The 20,216-nt window shown below is 38.3% G+C and overlaps 1 protein-coding gene across 2 annotated transcripts in view; it reads left to right on the top strand.

The window, feature by feature from the left end:
• IGBP1 (immunoglobulin binding protein 1) overlaps nucleotides 1-20,216 on the top strand; it is a 45,695-nt gene that overhangs the window by 13,348 nt on the left and 12,131 nt on the right. The window lies entirely within an intron of this gene.

Below are 20,216 nucleotides of genomic sequence, written 5' to 3' on the forward strand. Positions count from 1 at the left end.
GTAACAGCAGAGTAGGTTGTTATCAGGCCAACCCCTCCTATAGATAACAGTTACAGACTGAGCAGAATATAACAAAACAGCTATCTGGAGGCCCTGAGAGTGACCAAAAGGAGACACAGACGGCAGGGCAGTCACCAATGAGAAGGTAATGGTACTTGGATCTTCTTGTGGGTAAGAACTTTAGCTTACTGTGTTCTTTGAGCTCACCTTGGTAATTAGATCATACTAGGTACTTGCAGGTGTCTTTAGGAGGGAAAGGTAGAGTTGGTAGTTATTAGATGGAAGCAGTATGATAGTCCAGAAAAAGCATGGTCAGATCTGGAGTAACCAATGACTCCTACCATTTAATAGGACAATCATAGCCCCTCTGAGCCTATTTTCCATATCTCATGTATTAACTGACTTTATATTCTTAACAACCCCATGAAGCAAACATTCTTATTCCCATTTTAGAATGAGGAAATGGTATCTGAGAAGTGACCCAAAGTAAACATAGCTAGAAAGTGGCCAAGCTAGAATTTTAATACAGGCCCTAAAATTCCCAGTTCTAATGCCGTTTCCACTATAGCACAGAGAAAAGTGCTCATTTCAAAGGGTTTTCTGTGTTTTTATAGCTTTTCATCCATGGGCAGGCTGCAGTTGCTGTAATATGGACATAAATAAAACTTGGATAGAAACCTGCAGTCTTATAGTTTGAGGAATGAGAGAACAGATTCAGGATGATTATAGCCTCTGAAAACTGAGGAGATATCCCAGGAGAGAAACCACTGAGGAGGAGCCCTAATTCTCTATATAAACCCTTCCCAAATCTCTGGCAGACTGCTAAACTATGCATGCATAGGATTGATTCCAAGCACCCTCAGTAAGTCTAAAATAATGAATGGATAATCCAGCTTTACCCAATACAGAGATAGAGAACTTGGAATTTTCATTCTAGAGAAATTAAGTGAGAAATAGCTAAATAAAAAATCAGTACTTTTTACAGAATTCGGAATCTCTAACATATCATTCAGAAAGTTTGGGATTCAATTCTAAACTACTATATGGAAAAAGAAAATGTGACTTATGCTCAAGAGGAAAAGCAGTCAGTGGAGACCAACCCCAAGGTGATTCTGATGTTGATATCAGCAGACAAGGACTTTAAAGCAGCTTATTTCTATGCTCAAGGGCATAGGGGAAAATATGCTTGTAATGAATGAAAAGGTAATAAATCTCAAAGAAGTAGAAACTATACACCAAAGATTCTAGAACTGAAAAATATAATGTCTGAAGTTTAAAAATTAAAACAGACTCATAGATACAGAGGGGGAAATGGGTAGTTGCCATAGGAGAGGGAGGTTGCAGAGGTGAAATAGGTGAAGGGGATTAAGAGCTACAAACCTTACATGTGCACACACGTAGAGAAAAGATTGCAGAGACTGCCCCTTGCATGATCTTGGGCCATTTTTGCTTATGCCAGTCTGTCCAGGCAACTTCTACACAACACCAGTCTGAGCGTGACTCTCACTTGGCAGCAAATTTCTATGGTCTTCATTACCTACTGGAGGGAAACCAAGGTCATATAGATTTTATCCTATGTTACCTTCAATAGTTTTATATTTTATATTTATGTCTATGATCCATTTTAAGTTAAATCTTGTGATAGGTGTAAGGTCTGTGTCTTAGCTAAGACTCTGTAAATAATTTTGTCATACAGATGGACTTACCAACTCCATAATCTTATAGTCTAAAAGGTCAAACTTACCCTACGGGATAAGAGAGATGTTTAATTAATATTCTTTTTTTCACATTGCAGAAAAGGGCATTCTTCCTTGTATAAAATTTGGAAACTAGAGATAGTAAAAAAAAAAAAATTCACAAATAATCTACAATCAGATAATTAATCTTAAAAAAAGAAGAGCTACAAACCTCTAATTATAAAATAAATAAGCCACAGGGATGTAATATACAGAATAAGGAATGTGGTCAATAATATCATAACTTTGTGGGGACAGATGGTTACCAGACTTATGGTGATCATTTTATAATATATGCAAATGTCAAACCACTGTAATGCACCTGAAACTAACATATTGTATGTCAACTATATTTCAGTTTTTTAAAATTTGAATAAGCGTAATAGCAAATTCTGGATAGGGAAATGGCAACCCACTCCAGTATTCTTACCTGGGAAATCCCATGGACAGTAGAGTCTGATGGGCTACTGTCCATTGGGTTGAAAAAGATTCAGATAGGACTAAGCAACTAAACAACAGTAGCATATTGGCAATGACAGAAGAAATGGTTAAATTGAAGATAGATCAATAAAAGTTAGCCAATCTGAAAATCGAAAGATTAGAAAAAAACAAAGAGTCTCAATGACTTGTGGAAAAATGTAAAAAGGTTTACCATGTGTACATTTGGAATACTAGTAAGAGAGGAGAAAGAGAGATAAGGGGACATAAAAAATTTTTTTAAGAAATAATGGCTGAAATTTTCCCCAAATCTGTGAAAGACAAATTGAGAGATTCAGAAATTTCAGTAAGCCCCAAGCAAGCACGTTGAATACAATGCAAACCACACATAGGCATGTAGTAGTCAGACTGCTGAAACAAAAGTAAAATTTTGAAAGCGGTCAGAGATAAAGTACATATTACACATAGAAGAGCAATGATATGACTTGTTGTCACCTTCCCATTTGGAACAGTTGGTCCCAGAACTACTGCCTCAATTAAACACCTCAATTTAAAAATGAGCAAAAGACCTTAACAGGCACCTCACCAAAGAAGATTATACAGATGGCAAATAAGCATATGAAAAGATGCTCAACATCGTATGCCATTTGTTGTTCAGTTGCTAAGTCATGTCTGACCGTGACCCATGAACTGCAGCACAACAGGCTTCCCTGTCCTTCACTATCTCCCAGAGTTTGTTCAAACTCATGTCCATTGAGACGGTGATGCCATCCAACCATCTCATCCTCTTTCACCCACTTTTTCTGCCCTCAATCTTTCCCAGCATCAGAGTCTTTTCCAATGAGTCAGCTCTTCACATCAGATGGCAAGAGTTTTGGAGCTTCAGCTTCATCATAGTCCTTCCAGTGAATATTCAGGGTTGATTTCTTTTAGGATTGACTGGTATGCTCTCCTTGCTGTCCAAAGGACTCTCAAGAGTCTTCTCCAGCACCACAATTCAAAAGCATCACTTGGCACTCAGCCTTTTTTTATAGTCCAACTCTCACATCTGTACAAGACTACTGGAAAAAACATAGCTTTGACTATATGGACCTTTGTCAGCCAAGTGATGTCTCTGCTTTTTAATATGCTGTCTAGGTTTGACATAGCTTTTCTTCCAGAAGCAAGCATCTTTTAATTTCATGGCTGCAGTCATCATCCACAGTGATTTTGGAGCCCCCAAAAATAAAGTCTGCCACTGTTCCCATTTTTTTCCCATCTATTTGCCATGAAGTAATGGGACCAGATGCCATGATCTTAGTTTTTTGAATGTTGAGTTTTAAGCCAGCTTTTTCACTGTCCTCTTTCACCCTCATCAACAGTTCCTCTTTGCTTTCTGCCATTCGAGTGGTATCATCTGCATATCTGAGGTTGCTGATATTTCTCCTGGCAGTCTTGATTCCAGCTTATGATTCATCCAGCTCTGCATTTTGCATGATGTACTCTGCATATAAGTTAAATAAGGAGGGTGACAGTATAAAGCCTTGACATACTCCTTTCCCAGTTTGAACCAGTCCATTGTTCCATATCCAGTTCTAACTGTTGCTTCTTGACCTGCATACAGGTTTTTCAGAAGGCAGGTAAAGTGGTTTGATATTCTCATCTCTAGAATTTTCCATCGTTTGTTGTGATCCACACAGTCAAAGGCTTTTGCATAGTCAATGAAGCAGAAGTAGGTGTTTTTCTGGAATTCTCTTCCTTTTTCTGTGATCTAACAGATGTTGGCAATTTGACCTCTGGTTCCTCTGCCTTTTCTAAATCCAGCTTGTACATCTAGAAGCTCTTGGTTCACATACTGTTGAAGCCAAGCTTGAAGAATTTTGAGCATTACCTTATAAGCATGTGAAATGAGCGCAATTGTGTGGTAGTTTGAACATTCTTTGGCATTGTCCTTCTTTGGGACTGAAATGAAAACTGACCTTTTCCAGTCCTGTGGCCATTGTTGAGTTTTCCAAATTTACTGACATATTGAGTACAGCACTTTAACAGCATAATCTTTTAGGATTTGAAATAACTCACCTGGAATTCCATCACCTCCACTAACTTTGTAGTAATGCTTTCAAAGGCTCACTTGACTTCACACTCCAGAGTGTCTGGCTCTAGGTGAGTGACCACACCATTGTGGTGTCTGGATCATTAAGACCTTTTTTGTATAGTTCTTTGTATTCTTGCCACCTCTTCTGAATCTCTTCTGCTTCTGTTAGGTACTTGCCATTTCTGTCCTTTATCATGCTCATTTTTGCATGAAATGTTCCACTGGTATCTCTGATTTTCTTGAAGAGATCTCTAGTCTTTCCCATTCTAGTGTTTTCTTCTATTTCTTTGCACTGCTTACTTAAGAAGGCTTTCCTCTGTCTCCTTGTTATTCTTTGGAACTCTGCATTCAGTTGGGTCTGTCTTTCCCTTTCTCCTTTGCCTTTTGCTTCTTTTCTCAGCTATTTGTAAGACCTTCTCAGGCAACCAGTTTGCCTTCTTGCATTTCTTTTTCTTTGGGATAATTTTGGTCACCGCCTCCTGTGCAATGTTACAAATCTCCATCCATGGTTCTTCAGATACTCTATCAGATCTAATCCCTTGAATCTATTTGTCACTCCCACTGTATAATCATAAGGAATTTGATTTAGGTCATACCTGAATGGCCTAGTGGTTTTCCCTACTTTCTTCAATTTAAGTCTGAATTTTGGAATAAGGAGCTCATGATCTGAGCCACAGTTGGTTCCAGGTCTTGTTTTTGCTCACTGTGTAGAGCATCTCCCCATATCCAAGGACAAAGGAGAAGCCACAAGGAGATACTAGGAGGGGCACAATCATGTTAAAATCATATGTGATTAGGATATTGCACATTAAAGCAACAATAACCCCACTACACCCCTAAAAGAATGGCCAAAATCCAGAACACTGACAACACCAAATGCTGGCATGGATAATGGAGTGTTAGGAACTTCATTGCTGATGGGAATGTAAAGTGGTACAGACACTTTGGAAGACAGTTTGTCAGAAACATTCTCCTATCCTGCAATCCAGCAATCATGCTCCTTTTTACCCAGATGGGTTGAAAAGTTATTAATTGGTCCACACAAAAATTTCACACAAGCATTTATAGCAGCTTTATTTATAATTGCCAAAAATTGGAAGTAACCAAGATGCCTTCAGTAGGCAAATGGATAGGCTGTGGTATATACAAACAATGGAATAATACTCATTGCTAAAAAGAAATGAATTATCAAGACCTAAAAAGACATGGAGGAATCTTAAATGCATATTACTAAGTGAAAGAAGCTAATCTGAAAAGTCTACATACTGTATGATTCCAGCTGTATGACATTCTAGAGAAGGCAAAACTTATGGAGACAGTAAAAGGATTAGTGGTTGACAGGGATTAAAAGAAAGGAGGGATGAATAGGCAGAACACAGGATTTTTAAGGCAGAGAAACTATTCAGAATGATACCGTAATGGTGAATACATGCCATTATACATTTGCCCAAAACCATAGATTATACAACACGAAGAGTGAACCCTAATGTATACTATGGACTTTGCATGATAATGATGCATCATTGTGGGTTCATTGATTATAACAAATGTACCACTGTGATGCTTGATATTCTGGGGAGGCTGTGCCTGTGTGGGACAGGGTACACAGCCACTGTGTACTTTGCATTCAGTTTTACTGTGTGCTTAAACTGCTTTATTCTTTTTCTTAATATATATATTTTATTGAAATATAGTTAACTTATAATGTTTTTCAGGTACATAGCAAGGTGATTTAGTTATACATGCACACATACATTATTTTTGAAATTATTTTCCATCATGTGAAAAGTGAAAGTAACTTACTTGTATCCAACTCTTTGTGACCCCATGGACTGTAACCCACCAGACTCCTCTGTCCATGGCAAGAATATTAGAGAGGGTTGTCATTTCCTTCTCCAGGGGATCTTCCTGACCCAGGGATTGAACCTGGGTCTTCTGCATTGCAGGCAGTTTCTTTACCATTTGAGCCACCAGGAACCATATTGACTATAGTTCCCTATGCTATGCAGTAAACCTTTGTTGCGTGTTTCATATCTATTTTTTAAAATAGAAATCTAGCATTCTATTCATGCTAAGTCAAACAAGTGGAATCAAAATGTCATAATTTTTTAATTAGGCAAAAATTCATAAGTTTTATAAAATGTATATATTTTACATATTTATGTATACAAAAGCTTTTCTACTAGATAAACACTTGAGAAAGAACATCAAAAAGATGGAGAAATTGGAAAACATAAACTAAATGAAATGGGAGCAATATTTCATATTCAATGAAATAGAAAAAGTAAAACTAGATAAAAGTAAAAGATCATCATATAGTTCAGTTGTTTTTAAGCATGACTACTCATTAGAAACATATCTGGAGCTCTGGAGAAAAAAAGCAATACCTGGGCATTTGTATTTTTCAAAAAAAAATTCAAGATAATTCTGATATGCATTGCATGGCTTTTAAAAAGTGATTACAGGTTTTTCCATTAAATTGTAGTTCTGGTGATACAGAGTTCTATTTTTCTGTTGACCAATCATGATACAATGGTATTAAGTGAGTAATAGTTAAATAATCACAATAGTAAAAGATACTTATCAGTTTCACATCAGTAGCCAGACCAAAAAATAAAAGGTAATTACAATTGCACACCATAATGGGAACATGATTAACTTAACTATATAAAATAATTACATAGAATTTGAGGGGGGTCAAGCCAAGGGATGTGGCAAGTGGAAGTGTGTACATGCACATGTTTTCATCCACCCACCCAGTCTGTGTCTTTTGGTTGGTGCATTTAATCCATTTACATTTAAAGGTAATTATTGATATATATGATCCTATTACCATTTTCTTAAGTGTTTTGGGTTTATTTTCTGTAGATCTTTTCCTTCTCTTGTGTGTCCTGCCTAGAGAAGTTCCTTTAGCATTTGTTGTCAAGCTGGTTTGGTGGTGTTGAATTATCTTTAACTTTTGCTTATCTGGAAATCTTTTGATTTCTCCATCAAATCTGAAGGAGAGTCTTACTGGGTAGAGTATTCTTGGTTGTAGGTTCTTCCTTTTCATCACTTTAAATATATTGTGCATTCCCTTATGACTTGTAGAGTTTCTATTGAGAAATCAGCTGATAGCCTTATGGGAGTTCCCTTCTATGTTGTTTGTCATTTTTCCCTTGTTGCCTTTAATATTTTATCTTTGTCTCTAATTTTTGTCGGTTTGATTACTATGTGTCTCGGTGTGTTCCTCCTCGGGTTTATCCTGTCTAGGACACACTGTGCTTCCTGGACTTGGTTGACTATTTCCTTTCTCATGTTATGGAAGTTTTCAGCTATTATTTCTTCAAGTATTTTCTCAGGTCCTTTCTCTATTCTCTTTCTGGGACCCCTATAACATGAATGTTGATGTGTTTAATGTCCCAGAGATCTGTTAGGCGTCTTCATTCTTTTTCATTCTTTTTTCTATATTCTGTTCTACAGCAGTGATTTCCACCATTCTGTCCTCCAGGTCATTTATCCATTCTTCTGCCTCAGTTATTCTGCTATTGATTACTTCTAGTGTATTGTTCATCTCCATTTGTTTGTTCTTTAGTTCTTGTAGGTCTTTGGTAAACATTTCTTGCATCTTCATTGTTTTCCTGAGATCCTTGATCATCTTCACTACCGTTCTGAATTCTTTTTCTGGAAGGTTGCCTATCTTCACTTCATTTAGTTGTTTTTCTGGGGTTTTATCTTGTCCCTTCATCTGGGCCATAATTTTCTGCTCTTTCATCATGATTAACCTTCTATAATATGGTTTTGGTTGTAGCTGCTGTAAGACTGCTTCTTCTGTCGGCTCTCTGGTGGATGAGGCTAAGAGGCTTATGTAAGCTTCCTGATGGGAAGGACTAGCAATGGGAAAAACTCCCAAGTTTTTCTTGCTCTGGTGGGCAGGGCCTTGCTTAGTAAAGCTTTAATCCAATTATCTGCTGATGGGTGAGGTTGAGCTCTCTCCCTGTTAGTTGTTTGGCCTGAGGTGACCCAGCCCTGGGGTCTGTGGGCTCTATGGTAGAGTTAATGGTGACCTCCAAGAGGGTGTACACCAAGCAGGACTTTCCCAGCCTGCTGCTGCCATTGCCCCTGTCCCTGTGGTGATCCCTTGCCAAACCATGCCTCCACAGGAGGCCCTTCAACATTAGCAGGTAGTTTTGGTTCAGTCTCTTGTGGGGTCACTGGTCCTTTCCCTTAGGTCTTGGAGCACACAAGATTTCGTTTGTACCCTCAAAGACTGTAGTCTCTGTTTCCCCAGTCCTGTGGAAGTCCTGTAATCAAATCCCACTGGTCTTCAAGGCCAGATTCCCTGGGGATTCCCAGTCCCTTTGTTGGATCCCCAGGCTGGGGAGCCTGACGTGGGGTTTAGAACGATCACAACAGTGGGAGAACTTTGTTATTATTCTTCTGCAGTTTGTGGGTCACCTACTCAGCAGGTATGGGATTTGATTTTATCATGATCGTGCCCCTCCTACTGTCTCACTGTGGCTTCTTCTTTGTCTTTGGATGTGGGGTATCTTGTTTTGGTGGGTTCCAGTGTCTGCCTGTCAGTGGTTGTTTAGCAGGTAGTTGCAATTTTGGTGCTCTCACAGGAGATGAGTACATGTCCTTCTATTTGCCATCTTGAAACAGAAGCCCCTTAAACTGCTTTAAATTCCCTGGCAGTCCAGTGGTTAGGGCTCTGTGCTTCCATTGCAGGGGCACAGTTTTGATCCCTGGTTGGGAAACTAAGATCCCACAAGCTGCACAGCATGACCAAGAAAAAATAAAATAAAATTGCTCTAAAAATAAGGTCTATTTAAAAGAAAAATAATGCAAAGAGACAAAGAGATAAAGTCAATGGAGAAATTAAAAGGGAAGAAGGCAAGAAAGAATGAACAAAACAACAAAAAATATAGGAAATGAACAGAAAACCAATAGAATGGTAGATTCTAATCCAGCTGATCAGTAATTATATTAAATATCAATGGAATAAACCTTCAAATTAGAAATCAGATTATCAGACTCACCTGTATACTGTCTACAAGAGGTACATTTCCTTTTTAATTATAGTTGATATTATATTATTTTCAGGTATACAGTATTCATCATTTTTATAAATTATGCTCCATTATAAGTTATTACAAGATAATGAGTTTTGTTCCCTATGCTATATAGTATATCCTTATTGGTTATTTATATTATACATAGTAGGTGGTATCTGTTAATCCCATAACCCTAATTAAATTATGCTCCATTATAAGTTATTACAAGATAATGAGTTTTGTTCCCTATGCTATATAGTATATCCTTATTGGTTATTTATATTATACATAGTAGGTGGTATCTGTTAATCCCATAACCCTAATTTGTCCCTCCCCACTTCCCTCTGCCCCCTGTCCCTCTGCTTTATATATCCATGAGTCTGTTTCTATTTTACATATCCATGCATTTGTATTATTGTTTAGATTCCACATATGAGCGATATACATTATTTGTCATTCTCTGTCTTATTTTACTAAGCATAATACCCCCTAGGTACATCCGTGTTGCTGCAAATTGCAGAATTTCATTCTTTTTTTATAGCTGGTCCATTGTGTATGTGTATATATATACCACATCTTCTTTATCCATTCGTCTGTTGATGGGTACTTGAGTTGCTTCTGTATAATTGGCTATTGAAAATTGTGCTGCTGTGAACATTGGGTTGCATGTATCTTTTTGATTTAGTGTTTTCATTTTTTCTAGATATATACCTAGGAGTGGTATTGCTAGATCATATGGTAGTTCTATTTTTAGTTTTTTAGGAACCTCCATGCTGTTTTACACAGTGGCTGTATCATTTACATGCCTATCAGCAGTATATGAGGGTTCCCTTTTCTCAACATTGTCTCCAGCATTTGTTATTTGTAGACTTTTTTATGATAGCCATTCTCACTGGTGGGAGATGATATCTCATTGTGGTTTTGATTTGCATTTTTCTAATAATTAATGATGTTGAGCATCTTATGTGCCTCTTAGCTGTCTGTATGTCTTTGGACAATTGTCTATTCAGGTCTCTGCCCATTTTTCCATTGGGTTGTTTGTTTTTTGATGAAGAATTATATGAGCTGTTTATATATTTTGGATAATAACCCCTTATAGGTCACCTCATTTGTAAATATTTTCTCCCATTCTGTAGGTTGTCTTCTTGTTTTGTCAATATTTTCCTTTGCCTTGCAAAAGCTTTTAAGTTTAATTACATCCCATTTGTTTAGTTTTGCTTTTATTTCTTTTTACTTAGGAGACAGATCAAAAAAAATATTGCCACAATTTTTATGCCAGAGTGTTCTGCCTATATTCTCTTCTAGGAGGTTTATTGTTTCAGGTCTTAAATTTACATCTCTAATCTATTTTGAGTTCATTTTTGTATATGGTGTGAGGGTATGTTCTAATCTCATTATTTTACATGTAGCTGTCCAATTTTCCAACCACCACTTATTTGAAGAGACTGTCTTTTCTTCATTGTGCATTCTTGCCTTTTTTGTCATAGATTATTTGAACATAGGTGAATGGGTCTATTTCTCTGCTCTCTATTCTATTTAATCTATCTATTTGTCAGTTTTTGTGTCAGTACCACCCTGTTTTGATTACTATAGCTTTGTAGTATAGTCTGAAGTCTGGGAGGGTTATACTTCTGGCTTTGTTCTTCATTCTCAAGATTTCTTTGGTAATTCAGGGTCTTGTGTGGTTCCATATGAATTTAAGGGTTGTTTATTCTAATTCTGTGAAAACATGGGTATTTTGATTTGTGTGCTCACTCAGGCAGTCGTGTCTGACACTTTGTGACCCTATGGGCTATAGCCTGCCAGGCTCCTCTGTCCATGGGATTTTCCCAGCAAGAATACTGGTGTGGGTTGCCATTTCCTCCTCCAGAGGATCTTCCTGGAGCAGGGGTCGAACCCACATCTCCTGCATTGCAGACAGATTCTTTACCACTGAGCCATTCTGGGGAAGCCCTGAGTACTTTGATAGGGATTTCATTAAATCTGTAGATTGTTTTGAATAGTATGGCCATTTTGACAATTCATCCAATCCACAAGCATGGGATATCTTTCCCTTTCTTTGTATCATCTTTAGTTTCCTGCTGGGAGCAGGGGGTTTCCTGAGGCTTGGTCATGCCTTTGCATATGCCGAAGCCTTCTTCCTCATGACCTTTGCCATGGGCAGAATTCCTCACACTGGCTCCCGGCATCTCCCCCTTTTTTAATTCTTAAAACAGCCCTGTTCAGGCACCACTTGCCGAGGTCCTTCCCCAGTGGATCCAGGGTAATTCGAAGGTGGGGACAGAATCAGCGTCCTAGGAAAAAACTTATTTAATTACAGATAGAGAGAGATTAGAAAATTAGCGGAGAAAAAGAGGCTGAATAACTTGGTTTACATGGAATACCAATCACCACCTACGTAGGCCACAGGCGTCTTTCCGTTCTCCCAAAGGAGAGGAGGTAGTGAGGCCTCCCTGGTCCGATCTTAGAAGCCCAGGCAAAATTAGTAGGCTTGGTGAGTACCCACGTACCAGATGGGAATTCGGCCAGAAAATAGTAGGAGAGAAAAAGAGGCTAAATAACTTGGTTTACGTGGGATACCAATAAAATTCCAAGACAAGGAATTTGCACCATCTACATTGGGCCACCGGTGCCACTTGAATATCGGAAGGTGCCCCTCCTTGGGCTCCTTCTCATATGGAACTTAAAAACCGGGCAAGTAAGCAGACGTGGCGGGCACCCACGCTCCAGATGGGAATTCAACCAGAAAAACGGAGAGCAAGACAGAAGCGACATGAGGGAATCAGTCTTTCCAAAAACTGATCTGATTTATTTATTTTTAGGTTTGCTTATATACCTTTTGTTACACATAGGGATGAATACAGAGTCACCCAGGGGTCAGCACTCCTGACCTTTATCAAAATCAGGTGCTTCACATCAATGTATAAAAAAAGGTCTTAGGGATTCCACATCATCTTCTGGCCATGAGGCCTGCTGACACTCCATGATCCTTTCTTTCTGATAACCAAAAAACTTATTTTTTCCAAGGGTATTTTTTCTTAAACCAGGCACCGCCCTCCAAATAAAGTTGCATTCCTATAGGGTGAGGGTGTAGTGAGTTACAATCAAGAAAGGAATTTATTTAACCCAAGGTTAACATGATTAATCTTAAAGGTTAATACTTATTTCTCCTATATGCTTAAAGGTTAATACTTATTTCTCCTATATGCTAGTTATATTCATTATAAGGGCAGGGAATATGGAGATTTAGCAGCAAACATCAGCCCAACAAATGAAAACCCTTCACCAATGTTCCCCTTAAGATCTATTTAGTCTTAAGATACTGATAAAATTACATTTTTGCATAGCAAGGACACAGTGATTTATAACAAAGTACAGTGATCTATTATAAAAGAGAAAATTCATTAACTCAAAATCTAGTATTGCTAACATCAAAAACCACTATATTTATTTTTCTATATTCCAAATACATTGATTAATATATTCCCAGGTGCCTAAGGATATGGAGGCCTGGAGGCAATCATTGACTCAACAATGAGAAAAAGCCCTATGCTAATTAAGATTTTCAAAATACTCCAAGCTCTCTGTGCTGTTTATGGTTGAGAGGTTGTCATACAAGCTAGTCTGTCAGCAGAGAGGTTTGACCTGAGACATTCTTGTCACACCCAGGGCAGGGAATTAGCAGCAATTATTGGCACAACAAATGAAAAACTCTTCACCAATATAATTCCTAACCAACCCACTATACTAACAATTTCCAACTTCCCAAAAGAATCTGCCTTTCAGTTCAGTTCAGTCACTCAGTCGTGTCCGACTCTTTGCAACCCCTTGAATTACAGCACGCCAGGCCTCCCTGTCCATCACCAACTCCCGGAGTTCACTCAGACTCATGTCCATCGAGTCCGTGATGCCATCCAGCCATCTCATCCTCTGTCATCCCCTTCTCCTCCTGCCCCCAATCCCTCCCAGCATCAGGGTCTTTTCCAATGAGTTAACTCTTCTCATGAGATTGCCAAAGTACTGGAGTTTCAGCTTCAGCATCATTCCTTCCAAAGAAATCCCAGGGCTGATCTCCTTCAGAATGGACTGGTTGGATCTCCTTGCAGTCCAAGGGACTCTCAAGAGTCTTCTCCAATACCACAGTTCAAAAGCATCAATTCTTCAGCGCTCAGCCTTCTTCACAGTCCAACTCTCACATCCATACATGACCACAGGAAAAACCATAGCCTTGACTAGACGGACCTTAGTCGGCAAAGTAGTGTCTCTGCTTAGTAAGTCTAAAACATCTTGTGCCTCTCACGGTTGGGAGGCTGTAAACAATCACGTGGCCAGATGAACCTGTACAGGCAGGCTAGATAACCTTCAGAGGAGTTCATAAGTTGAAACACTCTTGTTATGCTCAGGAATTTTTATTGACTTGGAGCTGTAAGTTAACTTCTTCTCCAAGAGAGGTAATGGGGGTCAGCCCCCTGTAAAGTCAGAGGTATAGGTGAGAGCATGAAAGAGTAAAGTAGGTAGACTCTGGTTTTGGGGGTAGATGCTTGGGAACAGGGGGTTTTTTGAGGCTTGATCACGCCTTTGCGTATGCCGAAGCCTCCTTCCTCATGACCTTTGCTATGGGTGGAGTTCCTCACGCTGGCTCCCAGCAGTTTCCCTCATAAATGTTTTGTAGTTTCCAGAGTATAGTATGTTTCCCCCTTCTTGGTTAAATTTGTGTGCTGTGCTTAGTCATATCCGACTCTTTGCAACTCATGGACTGTAGCCCGTCAGGCTTCTGTGTCCATGGGATTCTCCAGGCAAGAATACTGGAATGGGTTGCCATGCCCTCCTCCAGGGGACCTTTCCAACCCAGGGATCAAACCCAGACCTGCTTTGCAGGCAGATTCTTTACCATCTGAGCCACCAGGGAAGCCCAAGAATACTGGAGTGGGTAGCTTATCCCTTTTAAGTTAAGTTTACTCCTTGATATTTTATTCATTTTGATGCAATTTTAAACAGTATTTTTTTTTTGCTTTCTCTTTATGATATTTTATTATTAGTGTATAGAAACACAAAAGATTTCTGTATATTGATCTTGTATCTGACAACCTTGTTGAATTCCTTTATTAGTTCTAATAGTTTTATTAGTTCTAATGGGTGAAGACTTTAGGGTTTTCTAGATATGATATGTCATCTGCAAATAGTGACAATTTTACTTCTTCCCTTCCAACTTGGATACTTTTTAAAAATTTTTCTTGTCTGACTGGTGTGACTAGGACTTCCAATACTATGTTGAACGGAAGTGGCAAGAATGGGTATACTTGTCCTGATCCAGAATTTAGTGGGAAAGCTTCCACCTTTTCACCACTGAGTATGACATTGGTTGTGAGTTTGTCTTAAATGGCCTTTATTATGTTGAGATATGTTTCCTTGATACCCACTTTCAGAGTTATTATTATTAATGTTAAGTTTTGTCAAATGGCTTTTCTGCATCTATTGAGATGATCATGTGATTTTTAGCCTTCCTTTTGTTAATGTGGTATATCATATTAATTTGCATATATTGAATTATCCTTGTGATCGTGGAATAAATTCAACTTGACCATGGTGTATGATCCTTTTTATATATTTTTAGATTTGATTTGCTAATATTTTGTTGAAGATTTTTACATTTATTTTCATCAAATATACTGGCCTGTGGCCTTTTTCTGTAGTGTCTTTGGTTTTGGTATCAGGGTGTTGGTAGCCTCGTAGAATGAATTTGAGAGTGTTCCTTCCTTTTCAATTTCTTGAAAAGTTTGAGGACAGGTATTAGTTCTTCCTTATGTTCAGTAGAATTCCCCCATGAAGTCATCTGGTCCTGGACTTTTGCTTGCTGGGAGTTTTTAAATTATAGATTCAACTTCACGTCTCATGATAGGTCTGTTCAGATTGCCTGTTTCTTCTTGTTTCAGTTTTGGCAGGTGTAGAGTTTCTAGAAATTTGTTCATTTCTTGTCAGTTGTCCAATTTGTTGGCATTTAACTGTTCACAGTATCCTCTTAAGACTTTTGGTATATATGTGGTTTTGGTTTTCATTTCTCCTGTTTTCTTATTTTGGTTTTTTTTTTGGGTCCTTTCTCTTTTCTTCTTAATGAGCCTGGCTAAAGTTTTATCAGTTTTATCTTTTTAGAAAACTAGCTCTTGGTTTCATTGATCTTTTCTGCTCTTTTCGTCTCTGTTTTATATATTTCCTTTCTGATCTTTATCAGTTCCTTCCTTTTGCTGACTTTGGGCTTTATTCTTCTTTTTCTAATTCTTTCAGGTCATAGGTTAGGTTGTTTGAGATTTTTCTTACTCTTGAGGAAGACCTGTATAGCTTTAAACATCCCTCTTGGAACTGCTTTTGCTATATCACATAGATTTTGAAAAGTTGTGTTTCCATTTTTATTTGCCTCAAAGTATTTTATGATTTCCACTTTGATTTCATCGTTGACCCATTTTTTTTTTTTTTAGTAGTATGTTGTTTAGCCTCCACGTATTTGTTCTCTTCCCATTTTTCTTTCTGTGATTGATTCTGGTTTTCATACTGTAGTGATGAAAGAAATGGTTGATTTAATTTCTGTCTTCTTAAATTTTAAAACATATTTATTTATTTGGCTGCATCAGATCTTAGTTCCAACATGTGGGATCTTTTGTTGCAGCACACAGGATCTTTCATTGCGGCACGAAGGCTCTTTGTGGCTCATGGACCCTTTGTTGTGGGGCATGGACTTCTTTCTAGTTGTGGCACATAGGCCCTATAGTGTGTGGGCTCAGTAGTTGTGGCATGCGGCAGGCTCAGTAATTGCAGCATGTAGGCTTAGTTGCCCTGCAGCATGTGGGATCTTAGTTCCCTGACCAGGAATCAAACCTGCACCCCCTGCATTGGAAGGTGGATTCTTAACTGCTGGACCACCAGAGAAGTCCCCTGTCCTCTTCAATTTGTTGAAACTTGTTTTGTGACCTCTCCTTGTATGTGATCTCTCCTGGAGGACATTCCATGTGTATTTGAATGTATATTCTACTGATTTTGGATATAATGTCCTATAGATATCTATTAAGTTTAACTGGTATATTGTGTCATTTAAAACTACCGTTTCCCTATTGATTTTCTGTCTGGATGCTCTGTCCATTTGATGTGAGTGGGTTGTGAAAGTCTCTTACTATTACTGTATTATTGTTATTTTCTTCCTTTATGTCTGTTAGTATTTGCTTCATATGTATAGGTGCTTCTGTATTGGGTGCATATATGTTAATGAGTGTAATAGCTTCTTTTATTAATCCCTTTAGCATTTTATAATGCTGCTATTTCTCTTTTGGTATAGCTTTATTTTAAAGTCTATTTTGTCTGAAATGAGTCTTGCTTCCCTCTTATCATTTCCATTCACATGAAGTATCTATTTCCATCCCCTCACTTTCTGTCTATGTATGTATTTAGCCCTGAAGTGAGTCTCTCACATGGAGCATATTGAAATGTCTTGTTTTTTTAACCAGTCAGCCTATGTCTTTTGGTAGGAGCATTTAGTCCTATGATTATGGTATGTACTTCATTGCCATTTTATTACTTATTTTCCAGGGTTTTGTTGGTTTTTTTTTTGGTAGTTCTCTATTCATTTCTTCTTTTTGTTTCTACTGTTGTGGTTTCAATTTCTTTTGTAGTATGCTTGGGTTCCTTCTTCTTTTTGGTTTCTGTGTATCTGTTGTAGATTTTTTATTTGTGATTACCATATATGTTAACATGTAATTATATCTACATGTTTTAAACTGGTAGTTTATTTGTGATTACCATATATGTTAGTTAACATGTAATTATATCTACATGTTTTAAACTGGTAGTTTATTTGTGATTACCATATATGTTAGTTAACATGTAATTATATCTACATGTTTTAAACTGGTAGTTTAAATGCATTCTTAAAGATCTACATTTCTACTGTCCTCCCTTACCTTTTGTGGTTTTGATGTCATATTTTTCATCTTCATACTTATCTGTTTATTGTAGTTGCTTTTACAATTTTTTTGTCTTTTAATCTACATACTGGCTCATTATCTTTGATCTTTACTATATATTGTCTTTCCTAGTGGGGTTTTCTCTTTCCTATAGATTCTTCTTTTCCATTTAGAGAGACCTTTCACTGTTTCTTTTAGGGTAGGTTTAATATTGATGAATTCTTTTAAGTTTCTACTTGTCTAAAAAGTTCTTTCTCCTTGTAAATGGAATAATTATAAGTGGAATAATCTTGCTGGGTAGGGTGTCCTAGGTTGCAGTTTTTTCCCTTTCAAGGCTTAGAATATATAATGCCATTCCCTGCTGGTTTGCAAAGCTTCTGTGGAAAAATCAGTTGATAGCCTTTTGGGGATTCCCTTGTATGTGACTCTATTATTCTCTTGCTGCTGCCTTTAAAATTCTTGCTTTATCTTTAACTTTTGCTGTTTTAATTATGATATGTCTTGGTGTGGGTCTATATGGTTTCATTGTAGGGGGGACCTTCTCTGCTACCTGTACCTGAATATGTTTCCTTTTTCAGGTTGGGGACATTTTCAGCCATACTTTTCTTCAAGTACATTTTTGATCCCCTTCTCTCTCCTCTCTTTCTTGAACTCCTATAATGTGAATATTGGTGAGCTTAGTGTTATCCCAAAGATCTTATAGATTCCTTACATTTCTTTTTTTTTCATTTGTGTTTCTGCTCTTCTGATTGGGTGATTTCCATTATTCTGTCTTCCAGATCCTTTGTGCTTTCTTGTGTATCACTTAGTCTGATATTCATTCCTTGTAGTGTTTTTATTTCAGATATGAAATTATCTGTTTTTTGATTGAATCTTTTAAATATAATCTGTGATCATTAATATATGATCATTCCTTGTTAAAATGATCAGTGTTCAGATCAGTTATTTGCCCTATTTCAGTTAATATTTTTTATTGCCAATGTTTCAAATTCTTTTTCTGGTAAATTGTTTCTATTTCACTATTTATTTGGGGATTTTCTCTTCCTCTTTCAATTGAGAGCAATTATTCTGCCTTTTCATTTTACCTAACTTTCTGTGCCTCTGAATTTAGATAAACAGGTACTTCTTATGGTCTGGAAGGGGTATTCCTATGTGGGAGCATCCCTTTGCAGACTGTGTATGCCCAGTGCCTTTCATGGGAGATGGATTTGATGTGGACACCAGTCATGTCTTTCCTCAGGGTGTGCTCACAGCTATCACCTTGATAGAGGGTGTGGCTGGAGATGGAGGTGCTAGCACAGGGTGGGAAGTGGGACTTCCTCTCTGCTCAGTGTCTGTCACCACCCTGTCAGGGACTGAGTCTGATCCCAAGTTGCGGGAGTGGAAGTCCTGAGGGATGAGCTTGAGCTGGCTCCATTCCCATTAAGTTTGTGTTTTCCCTGCTCCCCATACTTGGGACCGTTGCCATAGAGGAGGAGAATGCCGAGCCAAGTAGGGCTTGTGTGCCTACAGAGATCCAATGCTCTGCCTTTGTAGAGGTCTGCAGCTTCCCTAAGATGCAGCCAATGGTTGTGTCTTTTCCCCAGTTGTGGCTACCCTAGGGCTAGTGCCACACTGTGACATGGAGTGGGCATGGCCAGAGCATTCTCTCAGCTTGGAGTGGGGCACCCATGCAGCAAAGTGGTTGTGGGCAACCCAGCAGCTATGTTGCCATCAGAAGTCAAGGGTGCTTCTGGGATGCCTCTTGAGTAAATCCTGCCACTGCTGCCCAGCCTGGGCTCTGCCTCAGGACCAGGTCACCTCTCCATCTCAAGGTCAAGTTTTTCCCAGATCCTGGCCACCCTAGTTCCAGTACCACACTTGTGGCATGAAGTGAACAGGGCTGGAGCATTCTTTCAGCTCTGGCTGGAGAGCATAGCATGGCTGTGCACAGTGTGTTGCAGGAAAGCAGTAGCCTAAGCCAAACTTTTCTCTGTCCTGCCTGGGGGAAGTCCACCTATCCTCTACTCATGAGTGGAGCCCAGGCTTCTCTATGGACTTCCTTTTCTTTTCTTACAACCTTGATTGTACAGGAATCTTTCTGCCAATTTCCAGTTTTTAGTGAGAATTGTTCCACGTGTAGATTTATTTTTGATGTTTTCATGGGGAAAGGTGAGCTCCACATCTTTCTCCACCCTCTTGATCTCCTATCAAGAGATACATTTTAAATATAAAGGTACAGATTGGTCAAACATAAAATGATTGAAAAAATAATACCATGCTAACAATAGACATAAGAAAGTTGCAATAGCTATAGTAATGCCAGATAAGGTAGACTTCAAGACGAAAGGTGTTACTGGACTTTCAAAAGGACATTTAGAGCTAATAAAAGGGTCAATTTATCTGGAAGACACAGGAATCCTAAATGTGTTTGTGTCTAATAACAACTTTCAAATTATATGAAGGAAAAATTGACAGAATTAAACGGAGAAATAGACAAATCTACAACCATAGTTGGAGATTTTCATACTTTTCTTTCAGTAACTGAAAAATTTCTGGACAGAAAATCAGTAAGGACATAGATCTGGACAGCACTGGCAGCCACCTTAACCTCTTTGACATTTACAGAAAAATATATCCAATAACTACAAGATACACTTTTTTTCAAGTGCACATGGTATGTTCACCAACTTAGACTATGCTGTAGGCAACCGAATAAGTGTCCATAAATTTTCAAAGATAGAAATTACACTGTGTTCTCTGACTACAATCTAATTTAATTAGCAGTCAATAACAGCATACCTGGGACTTCCCTGGAGTGGTAAAGAATCTACCTGCCAATGCAGGAGATGCAGGTTCAATCCCTGAGTCGGGAAGATTCCCCTGGAGAAAAAAATGGCAGCCCACTCCAGTATTCTCGCCTGGGAAATCCCATAGACAGAGGAGCCTGGCAGGCTATGGTCTGTGGTGTTGCGGGAGAGTCAGACACAACTTAGCGACTAAA

The sequence above is a fragment of the Ovis canadensis genome, chromosome X (genome assembly GCF_042477335.2).
Source record: "Ovis canadensis isolate MfBH-ARS-UI-01 breed Bighorn chromosome X, ARS-UI_OviCan_v2, whole genome shotgun sequence".
Taxonomy (NCBI): domain Eukaryota; kingdom Metazoa; phylum Chordata; class Mammalia; order Artiodactyla; family Bovidae; genus Ovis; species Ovis canadensis.